The 11,887-nt window shown below is 41.1% G+C and overlaps 1 long non-coding RNA gene across 2 annotated transcripts; it reads left to right on the forward strand.

The window, feature by feature from the left end:
* The first annotated feature begins 453 nt into the window (after positions 1-453).
* LOC123344322 lies at positions 454-7,486 on the forward strand. Of its 2 annotated transcripts, none has more exons than XR_006572513.1 (4): positions 454-699; positions 4,895-5,112; positions 6,476-6,736; positions 6,963-7,486. It is a non-coding gene; the product is annotated as an uncharacterized LOC123344322 (long non-coding RNA). The 2 variants fall into 2 exon arrangements; XR_006572512.1 differs by having other exon boundaries at positions 4,927-5,112.
* The last annotated feature ends 4,401 nt before the right edge of the window (positions 7,487-11,887 follow it).

An 11,887-nucleotide genomic window follows, 5' to 3' on the forward strand; every position in this document is an offset into this window, starting at 1 on the left:
TACAGGTTATTTAAGCATTGTGTAAAACATAAATATACTATGAAAGTGGCATTAGTTTATTAGGTTATAATGTACATAACTAAAAGCGTACTGATGAGGGAGAAACAAGTTCTGGAAGTTGTAACTCAAATAACTGACGTGGACTTTTAATTAAAACAAATACTTCAAAGAGGGGATGAGGGAAAACAAAAACAAAAAACAACAACAACAACAACAGTAGTAGTAGTAGTAGTAGTATAGTTCAAACAAGTAACACAGTTTCTGTTTCCAGTACAGGCTCACAGCTGTCATACCAAAATTTGAAGAATAAAACTGGAATTGAGTTAGGGCACAAAGTACTCCAGGAATGTGAGCAAAGAATGCATCATTCAAAGATAAGCGTTCTATTAGTTCCTATTAGAATACTATGAATAACACATGGGAGTGTCCATGGCAACTGCTGACTTATGATTTTTATATTAGCTTTGATAGACAAGCCTGGCTGTTACATTAATAATCAGGCACATGCTTTGTTCTGCAGGTCTAGCAATAAGGTGGTTAAAAGTACAGCTTGCTTAGATATTTTGAGTTTTTGGACAGTATCGCCAACTTAGGGTGAGTCTGGACCCTGGCTCCTAAGAATCCACAAGCAAATTTCCTGTTGCTGTTGGTTTTTATAAATCCTCTTTCTCTCTCTTTCTCACCAGAGTTTACTCTCAGGTAAGTTTAAGATATCTATCTATCTCTGATCTATTCTAATATTGATTCCCAACCTGAAAAGAGAGCCTCCAAGATTCCCTTCCTAGCAAAGCCCTAGTCCCAATACCTAAATTCCTTTGTGAATCTGGCCCTTGGTCTCCATAAATCAAATGTTGGAATTCATGGACATAATTTATTACACCTCTAAATATGCCTGTTCCTGTTTCTAGAAATAAGTGCTACTGATACTCCATGCTTTCCACATTTACATTTTCCTGATAGTGTTTATTTAATCAACTGCTTACATATTTTTGAGCCACCCTTTTACACACAAATTTACAAGACTTCCTAGACATGTCTAATTAACCAACAAGTTTAAAGCAAGATTATTCAAAGAATGCAAGTAGGACTGGATGGCCTGAGTTCACAGTAACAAAATTTCTAACTTTGGTATGTGCCTGATAAGGCTCTAAAGCTACATATAATGCTGTTGATTTTAACCTCTTACTCCATAATCTGGGCAATAAGTAACAGCAATGGTCCAAAACTCTAAAGTAGAGGAAAAAATAGGTCACAGAATCAGTCTGGAAGTTAAGAAGCAGCATTTGATGTGCAGACAACTTGTTTATGAGGGAGGAATAGAAATAAAGGTGGAAGAGAAACCTACATAGATAAATGCATATATTTATATGGACTAAAATTGTGAATTAACCAAGCAGATTGGAAAACTCTTGCAGATAAATGTCACTGACCTTTGCTGCTTCAACAGTAAAAAAAAGTGATAAATTCAAATATATTAGAAGGAAAAAGTCTGTACCTGTGACTAGAATACAAACTATAATCTACCAAGGAGGTAGGGATTGTAATTAGACTTGGTCTGTTACATTTTTTTTCTGGTGTTATCTTGGAAAATCAGATCTTTTCTAATTTTTCTGGAGGACATTGTGAGAACTAACACCCTGAAGAGATGAAGATGTCAAAACTTTCACCAAGATAGTTAAGACCCAGGCCAACTGTGAAGCGCTACAAAAGGATCTCTCAAAACTGGATGACTGGGCAATAAAATGGCAGATGAAATTTAATGCTGATAAAGGCAAAGTTATGTACATTGGAAAGCATAATCTCAACCATACATATAAAATGATGGGGTCTAAATTAGCTATCACTCAAGAAAGAGATCTTGGAGTCATTGCGTATAGTTCTCTGAAAACAGCCACTTGATGTACAGCAGCAGTCTAAAAAGTGAACAGAATGCTGGGAATAATTAAGAATGGGATAGATAATAGGACAGAAAAGATCATGTTGCTTCTATGTAAATCCATCGTACGCCCACATCTTGAATACTGTGTGCAGATGTGGTTGTCCCATATCAAGAAAGATGTATTGGAATTGGAAAAGGTTCAGAAAAGGGCAACAAAAATGATTAGGGGTATAGAATGGCTTCTGTATGAGGTGCGATTAATAAGACTGGGACTTTTCAGCTTGGAAAAGAGATATGATTGAGGTCTATAAAATCATGATTGGTGTAGAGAAAGTAGATAAGGAAGTGTTCTTTACTACTTCCCATAACACAAGAACCAGGGGTCACCAAATGAAATTAATAGGCAGCAGGTTTAATACAAATAAAAGGAAATATTTTTTTCACACAACACACAGTCAACCTGCGGAATTCCTTGCCAGAGGATGTTGTGAAGGCCAAGACCATAACAGGGTTAAAAAAAGAACTAGATAAATTCATGAACGATAGGTCCACCAATGGCTATTAGCCAGGATGCGCAGGAATGGTGTCCCTAGCCTGTTTGCCAGAAGCTGGGAATGAGCGACAGGGGATGGATAACTTAATGATTTCCTGTTCTGTTCATTCTCTCTGGGGCACCTGGCACTGGCCACTGTTGGAAGACAGGATACTGGGCTAGATGGACCTTTGGTCTGATCCAGTAGGGCCGTTCTTATGTTCTTCATTTATCCAAAAATGTTAGTTAGCCATTGAAGTTAAATAATGCTAAAAACACTAACAGTCATATCTCAATTGCTCAGCTTTCACTCATCACTATTACAAGACAATTTACATGTTATCCAGTCATCCTACTCTTTCAAACCTGTACAAGATCTGATTTTCTAAAGTAAATAAACAAACAAAAAGGATTACTGGCTCTATTACACACCACCAAAAAGCAAAAATAAAGTCCACACTTTTCATTTGTAGGTCTCCTTTAAGGGGGTGGCGGAGTGGTAAAGAAATTGAATGCTTTTTTGCTAACTATTCAGAGTGAGAACTGTTCACCACTTACCCTGCTCAGAGTAGGCTTTCATGAGACTGTGACAGCACAATCTCAAGAAAGCCTACTCTGAGCAGGGTAAAAAGACATGATACTTAAAATTGTGTCAACCATCTGCAGTCCTTTTTACTCTAGCCTTTCATTGATGCTACAACCAATGGAACCTGGTATATGCTTGAGTCATGCTTTTATTTTTCTGTTATGCTAAATCTGGATTTTCTGAAGACTTCTGATATATTAGTCATTTTTCTAGACTCAAATTTCTGATGCAAAATGTGTGCATAATATAACCCTTTTTACAAAGATAAATATAAACACATATTCCCTTATAGTTCTAACTCCGGATTTACCACCAGACCCACTAAGTAAAGAATCAGGAAATTATAACTGTAGAATGCTCCTCTGTCATTCTTCTGTGTTGTTGTTGTCCTAATAACAGGGCAAAAAGATCTTAGAGTGGAAAATATTGTTTAGGCACTTTACAATTTAATTGTTGATCCAAGATGTTCAAGTTAGCAGCATTTACAGCAGTTTTTGTTTGAGAATTTCTAAGTGCCTTCCTCTCAAACAAGAGTCACATGTCACTCTTCTTCTTCTTCCCCTTATCCTATCAACTGGGGTTGGATTGTGTGCAAGCAACTGCCATCTTCATCAGCCTGAGGCAGCAGTAAGGTACACCTGCTTACCATCTTTTTTGATACAACTCCATCCATAGCTTCCTCAGCTTCCTAGGGTCTCTTTCCTACCACCCTCTCCTGCCATGCTATCTTTACCAGGCCCCCTTCACTCATTGTCTGCATGTGTCCAAACCAGTGAAGTCAGACTTCCTGGATTTCATCAGCCACATCACCAGTCTTTGACTTCCATCTTAATATCTTCATTTCAAAAACTGTCTCTTTGTGTTACTTCTTCTCTGGCACGAAGAAATCTCATCTCAAACACCTGTAGGCATTGAACCTGCCATCTTTTTATCACACGGGCTTCTGCACCATACAGCACTGAGGGGAGCACCATTGTTCTATACAGTTGGGCTTTTGGTTTGAGTAGCATTCACGTCTCATACACTACCTCTGAGATGTTAGTCCATATTTTTCAAACATTCTCCAGTCTGGACTGTACTTCACGTTCAAGCTTGTAGTCTTCCATGACCTAGGCACCAAGATACTTGAAATGGTCAGTCTGACTTAGTTTCACTCCGTTAATCTCTATGTCCAATTTCCCTATGGCACCTATACTGACTCACATGACCTCAGTTTTAGTCATGCTTGTAGCCGGATGGGCCCCCATTTGCTCTTTCGAGTGCAATCTGCACAGTTTCCTGTTATGCCATTACAAAGCCACAAGCCCCATTGATGTTAGACGCTTGCTTAAGCACAGTTTCCTGTTATGCCATTACAAAGCGACAAACAGCAGAAAGTCCTCAATGATGTTAGACACTTGCCTAAAGCTGCATTGCTCTTTATAATCAATTGTATTCACGCTTATGACTATGTAATCAATTAATGTGAGGAATGAGTGAAATAGTGTGAGTGACAGCCAATGGCAAAACAAAGAGGCAAATATCACCTTTTATGGAACCATGGTATTATCTTGGTGAAAGTATAAATTTCGAGATGGGCAGCCAGGTCAAAGGTACTGTGAAAATTACTGGCAACCCCCCTTAACAACCAGCAGGCACCCAGTAAAAAAAAGCAGAAGCCTCACGTACACAATAACCTAAACTTTTAAACTGTCTTTTCTCCTCTGCCTTAAAGCAGAAAAGACTAGCTCCAAACTGGTTTTCACTGACCAGATAGCAGAAGTACGGGGTCTGGCAACCGCCAATCAGGTGTAAACACGGCAAGGGTCTTTGTCTAAATAGATATAAAAAAATCTGTAAAATGAGTATAAGACAAAGTCTTATGTATCTTTTTATAGGGCTCTCCTTTTTTCTGCAGAATAAAGCAATCTTTTCCTTATCCCTGTCAAGCTGTTATTGGCTCTCAGCTAGACGGACCCAATATTTCAGTAACAGTTTCTGGCGACCCAGATGGGACACTCCTAGCTCGGACATTGGACTCCGGATGACTGCGGCAAACTGGGAACGGCGCCAATGGGGTGTTTAGCCCCTCTTTCTCTGCTTCACCGCGGCCCCTGGGGTTCGTGCTCCAATAAAGTAAGTCCTAATAAAATAAAAATACACTATCTGGTTCTGATTCTGTTCTGTTCTAGTTAACCAATTACTGTTTTTCTGCTTTATACATTTGAGCGTTAAATGTGTGGGCAAAACTAAGCCTCTCATCCGTAATTCCTCAAAGTGAAAGCCATAGCATGCAATAAAGCTCTAAGGTCAAATTAAAATCCGTCTGTCCCATTCCCTGTAGCGGTCAATGTAAATAAAAGGAAAAAATCCTGAATTAAACCCTAATTCCCTCTGCTCTCTGTTTAATTCCAAAGAGCACTCAACATTTAACCTCTCAAAAACGCATTTGGAAGTTTCTTTATTATCCAGGACCAACTTAAAAATTAAACAATGCCATACCTTAAACCCTGCCACCCTTTTACCTTTCCCGGACAACGAATATGAGCCCTCACATAATTGTCTTCAAGTAATACAACATCAAAGAAAACCTCAACCAAATATCTCAAATGTGCCAATCTCTCAGATGGGGCAGCTTCTAAATTGCCTATTGCGCATGGAAAAAAAAAAGCGGGTCCTAACGGGGGGCCTGGGAGGCTGCAAAGGCCACCAACAATGGCCGCGACTTTATAACTCTCGTCAACCTGGCCCAATAAAACCCAAATAATTCAACTAACCAAGCAAAACTAAAAAAATTCCTAAACTATATTCTAACAGGTATAAAACAAGCAAAAAAAAACCCTCTAAATTAGTCAAAGGTCCATAATACTGTGCAAAAAAAACCCCTGACTTTTATAAAAAACTTTGTAAGGCATTTTATACCTATACTAACATAAACCCCAAGGCCACAAACACACAGTCCACAATCAAGGTTATTTTTATCTCTCAATCAGCCCCGGACATCAAGAAGCGGTTGCAGCAGCAGAAAAGCGCTAAAAAATAATCCCTAAAAAAACTGGTAAGCGTAGCCACCCATGTATATCACACAAAAAACAAAGTTAAAAAAACCAAACAGGTAAAAATGCTTGCAGCCCTTATAAATACTAAAAATAAAAACAAACAAAAAAAAAAGGCCCCCCCAAGTAGCAACCAAAAATGGATCACGGGGAGGGGCCCCGAGTCGCGCCAATAACATATATAACTGCTGTAAACAGCTCAATCACTAAAAAAAAATGTCCAAACCAACGTACCGGACGCCAACCCCGTCGCCCAAACTAACCTCAGCAACAAATAGCTATCAAAAAAACAAACACTGTTAATAGTAAAAAAAATAACGGCGACCAGGGGGTCCTCTTGTCACCTATTCAAATGATTTTACCACTTATGTTTGTTCCTCTACAGACCCCCCAGGTTTGCCTAACTTTAAAAAAAACTGCCTATTCTTGTCTTTTGGACTCAGGGGCTGCCCTTTCTACTGTTACTGCCAAGCCAAGCTGTTATCAGCTCTCAGCTAAACAAGCCCAATATTTCAGTAACAGTACCAACAAGGAAATGTAACAGCACACTAAACTCAGGACCGGACCGGAAAGAGTAGAGCCCTCCGGCAGATCCGAAGGGACTTCAGGGACTCTTGTCACCTCGCGGCCAGCCTCAGTCACCTCAAAATCGAAAGCAATCAACACCCACACCTGCAGCCTGCCGGCATGAATGTGTTGTATGCGTGAGTATAATTGCTCATGTAAGGGATGCCAATAAATCAATCCTCAGTGCTGCTCTAGTTCACCCTTTGTTGTGGTTATCCCAGGACAGGCAACAATGATCATGTTCATCCCACACCATTTTAGCTAGTCATTACACTAGTTTAGGATTTCATCTAAGTCTTCTTTTGAGGTTGCCTTTATTGCTGTCACCTGCATATAACTCCTTCTCACCTTTTTTCCCATTAGGGTCTTCCTGCTGACATAGTCCATCAATATGATAAACAGCACCAGACTTTGGGCCAACCCTTGGCCAACCCAATCTAACTTTCACTTCAAAGAGACTTGTTCCAAAACATGTTTGAATCACTATTTTACAAGATCTATGGAGAATTCACCATAATTATTAAATCCTCAGACACTCCATATTTCCTCAGCATTGGTGTGAGCATCTTTCTGTCCATTTTATCATATGCCTTTTCTAGGTCTATAAAAAGCCCAAACCTAGATACTCTAGCTGCTTCTCTATCTCATGCTGAATTACAAACACGGCATCTGTGATTCCCCATCCTTTTCTAAACTGAAGTGTTCTTGTTCAAGAAGAATATTAAATCCTGAAGAAGTGTTGGTGAGATGGAATTTCCTTCCACAGGTGTAGGGACAATAATGCAGATGTGAGCCCAATCTGGCCCTGATCCATTGTAATGGTGTAGATGGATATAAACATTCAGTGCTTCACATGAAAAATTTCTTCATAGATGACTGATGCACTTCACCCATAAAATTCTTTATGTCTAATTATTACTGAAATTTTCTTATCAAGATGGAAATAAAACATATTTAATCCATGGCTTTCTAGACTATTTTATTTTCTTCTTTGTAATGAACACAGATAATGAACTTCCTATTTGTGACATACATATTGCTCCATTGGTAATGTTATCTGGGGTTTTCTGAACCCAAAGCTCTTGCTATCCTTACTCTTTGTGAGGCAGTGTCAGGAAATATATCAATGGGGACACAGCATATTGGTCTGATAAACAGTTGGTACAAACATGAGTGCTTTCACTTAAAGTTTTTATTTATTTAGTCTTCAGCACATGCACATATATACAACAGGTTAGAGCACCCAAATCTATAGTTACCCAAGGTCTGGAGTGGTCTTCAATTGGTCAGCATCAGGTTTCTGGTGGCCAGCCTGCCATCTGCCACTGTGGCTCTTAAGATGGGTACACAGAAGAGTCCACTCAACTCAGAGCTTTTTACCCTTTTTATGTTTGTATATGTTACAACAACATGTCAATCAAAAAAAAAGAGTTAAGCAAGCAATTTCAAGCCATTAGTTGTGCAGATGTATTTCTACATACCAACACTCAAATATAGCTAGACATCCTGTTTTTCAAAGTTGCATACGTCAGCAGTTTTAAAAGAAAGCTGAACTGGTTGGCAGCAGGGTCATGCTCAATTCTCATGGTCACTTAACCCTCTCCCCTCTGGCTTGCCTCACTATGCTAAGGCTGCTACGAAGGCCCTGTAGCTGCTTGTGGCAATAAGCATAATAATCAATATTCCAGTGACTGGCAGTGGCCTAGGCATTTTGCATTGTCTCCCCTAACAATAAGACTATGAAGTCAGAGCAATATTTTAAAAAACTATATAAGAAAATTACTTTTTTAAAATATATAAAATGTAAATGTAACCAATGTGTCAAGGCAAAACTTTATAACTTGATGCTTTTATTATTGATCCATTATACACATTCACTGTATGATAAGAACATAAGATAACATAAGAACATAATGAGATGAATTATGTTTTAGCTGAGTTGTGTGTCCAGGATGGATCTATTAGAAAAGTGATTCAGTTCTGCTGATCTTGTGTTTTTTTTCTTTAAATTTGTTTTGTATTTAGTGGTGCCAGTTGTTTATGTAGAAGATATTAACCAAATGACTGTTTACTGTGTGTGTGAAGAGTTACCCGAGTAGAGGTAGAGATATAAGCTATTTAATTGGATTTATAAGAGCAAAAAGAGTATCAATTAGTACTGGGTTTACAATGGCACCAGTGGCGCCGCAGAGCTGGGCTCATGCTCAGAAGGAGCCCTGGCCTGCTCCACTTGCCCTGCGCCCCAAGACCCCACCAGCCTGCTGGCTCCCACCCATCCACCACTTGCTCCTCTCAGCCTGCCCACCATTTGAGGGCTCCTTTCCGTCCCCTGGCCCCACTTGCCAGCTCCTCTCTGCCCTTTGCCCGGACCCCAATGCACCTCTGGTTCCGTGCAGTCTCTGCATCCCACCACCTGTGGGGGCCCTGCCTGTTTCCCCAGAGACACCTAAGACTGGTGCAGAAACCTGGCTAGTCTCAGCCAGTTGTGGGGGGGACAGTGTGAGGGGCTTGGCTGGATACCTCCAGGCAAGTGGGTCCTGGGGGAGCCCAACTGGGGCAGGCCATAGCATGGCTGATCATGCCACTCCCGAGAAGCCAGAGCGATTCCCTGCCCCGGCTCAGCCTGGAAGACATAGTTGCCTGCCAGCAGGGCTGGTGAGTGCGGCCGGGAGGCAAGGTGTGGGGAAGTGCGCCTCTGGGGGGACGGTATGGGGGGGTGCTGGGCTGTGATGGGACGGGAAAGATCTGTGTGTGTTGGGGCACTTGGGAGTGGGGGTTCTGTGTGGGTTGCTGGGCAGCTGTGGTGGGGCTGTGGGCAGAGGAGTGCCTGGGCAGGGGTGGTGTTGTGCAGGGCACTATGCCCTTCTGAGGGGACCAGGGCAGGGGTGATGGGCATAGAAGGTCCGGGGAGGCTCTGGCTATAGGGAGTTGGGAGTGGGTGTTGGGTGGAGGGCTGTGTGGCAGGGCATTGGCCCACCCCCAAGAAGGGCATGCTGGCAGCACAGGGCCCAGGAGTTGCCAGACACACAGTTTGTAAATAGTGCCCTCACTTTTCGTGGAGCAGGGCTGTCACTGCCATGCCATGCCCCTGACTGGCCCCTCACTCCGGAGACCAAACTCCCCATGCCATGCTCCATTGCTCCTATGGGGGCCCACAAATACGTTTGGTACCAGGCCCACAAAAGGTTAATCCAGTCCTGGTGTCAAACACATACTCCAGGTGCCCTTACCAATAGCTTAAACACTCTTGAGAGTATCTCTGAGGAGAGTTGAAAGGATTGACTGCTGTGCTTATCATTCAGTCTGTTAATGTATTTATTGTACTGTGCTTCTGACTGATATTTTGATTGTATTTTGATTTCTGGGGTACCAACACCTCATGAATAGGCACTCCCAATATTCTTAAAGTGAGATAAAGTAGATCACCAAAAGCAAACTGGTAATACCTAAACTGTTCAAAAAGAAAAAAATGAAGGTAAGTCCCCTATCTTTCCCCTAAAAGCTCATATAAAAATAATCCTCCTGTATGTTGTGAAAGTCACCAAATTTGGGCTATTTCAGATTAAATGGGAGAGAGGAGAGCAAGTTCCACAGCTGAGTTGCCCTCCATGGAGCATACTCTTCCCACAGCTTCCTTTTATAATGTGAGGGATCTGCTGATCTTAACTGTGATAGTACAGGATAGGAAAAGAGAGGGTTTCTCAATTAGGCAGGTCTTAGGCCATTTAGGGACTTTGAGGTAAATACAAAACCTTAACAGTTGCCCAGGAACCTACAGTTGAAGATCATAGAGTACTGGCTAGGCAAGTTCCCACTTAAAATACTCTGCACCACTTTCAGACCCCCTTGGGACTGTCACCTGATGCACTGAGACTACCTCTGAGCCCATTTTTTCTGCCACTTTAGGTCTCCAGAACCCTGTCTTGTTGAGCCAGATATGCTAACCTGCTGCAACACAGACCCAGGGTCTGACCCAAGCCCCCAAAGCTGCAGACTTAACTGATAATGGTTTAGCAAGTGCTCCTGTCTCTAGCACCAAGACACCCAGCTCCCAATGGGATACGAACCCCAAATGGATCCGTTTTACTCAGTATAAGGCTTATACAGGGTAAACTCATAAATTGTCTGCCCTCTATAACACTGATAGAGAGCTATGTAGGGCTGTTTGCTCCCCCAGGTATTAATTAATTATTCTGGGTTAATTAATAAGAAAAAGCGATTTTATTAAGTATAAAAAGTAGGATTTAAGTGGTTCCAAGTAATAATAGACAGAACAAAGTAAGTTACCAAGCAAAATAAAACAAAATACTCAAGTCTAAGCCTAATACAGTAGGAAACTGAATACAGGTAAATCTCAACCCCAGAAATGTTCCAATAAGCTTCTTTCACAGACTAGACTCCTTCCTAGTCTAGGCCCAATCCTTTTCAGACCAACATAGTGGTTTATGGGCCTGGGTCCAGCAATCACTCACGCCCCCGTAGTTACTGTCCTTTGTTCCAGTTTCTTTCAGGCATCTCTTTGGGGTGGAGAGGCCATCTCTTGAGGCAGCTGAAGACAAAATGGAGGGGCTTCCAGCGCCTTTTCTATTCTCTCTCTTTTGGGCAGAAACTCTTTTGCTCTTCTGTGCAAAGTCACAGCAACAAGATGGAGTTTGTAGCCACCTGGGCAAGTCACATGTCCATGAATGATTCAGCTTTTTGCAAGCTGATGCCATTGTTTACATGTTAGTTTGAATGTTCCCAGGAAAACTCAGATATGGATTGGCATCTCCCAAAGACTATTGTCAGTTAAGTGTTTCTTGATTGGGCACTTACTCAGAATAGTCCTTTCTCAAGAAGCTGACCAAATGCTTCACTGATCCTACTTAGAATCAAACACATTGAGATACAAGTACATAGACAATATTCATAACTTCAAATACAAAAATGATACACACATACAGACAGCATAATTATAACTAGCAAATTACAACCTTTCTATAGACACCTTACTTGACCTCCTTTGTACAAGATTTGTACAAGATAGGACCTTGGTTGCAACAATAATCTATACGGTCACAGTGCATGTCAATAACATCACAGTCCCCCAGCTCGAACTCTTGTTAACCCTATAAGCATCTTATGCCCAAAGGGACCTACACAAGTTCCCTTGTGACAGAAGCAGCAGGGCCTCCTACGAGGCATGTTAGTACCTGTTAGTAAATATTAACCCCTTTAGTCCTTTTCTTTTTGTCTATTTGATTCATTTATAAATTAACTATTTTTTTAGAATCTTTATGATGTTAACA

The sequence above is a fragment of the Mauremys mutica genome, chromosome 11, assembly GCF_020497125.1.
Source record: "Mauremys mutica isolate MM-2020 ecotype Southern chromosome 11, ASM2049712v1, whole genome shotgun sequence".
Classification (NCBI taxonomy): Eukaryota; Metazoa; Chordata; order Testudines; family Geoemydidae; genus Mauremys; species Mauremys mutica.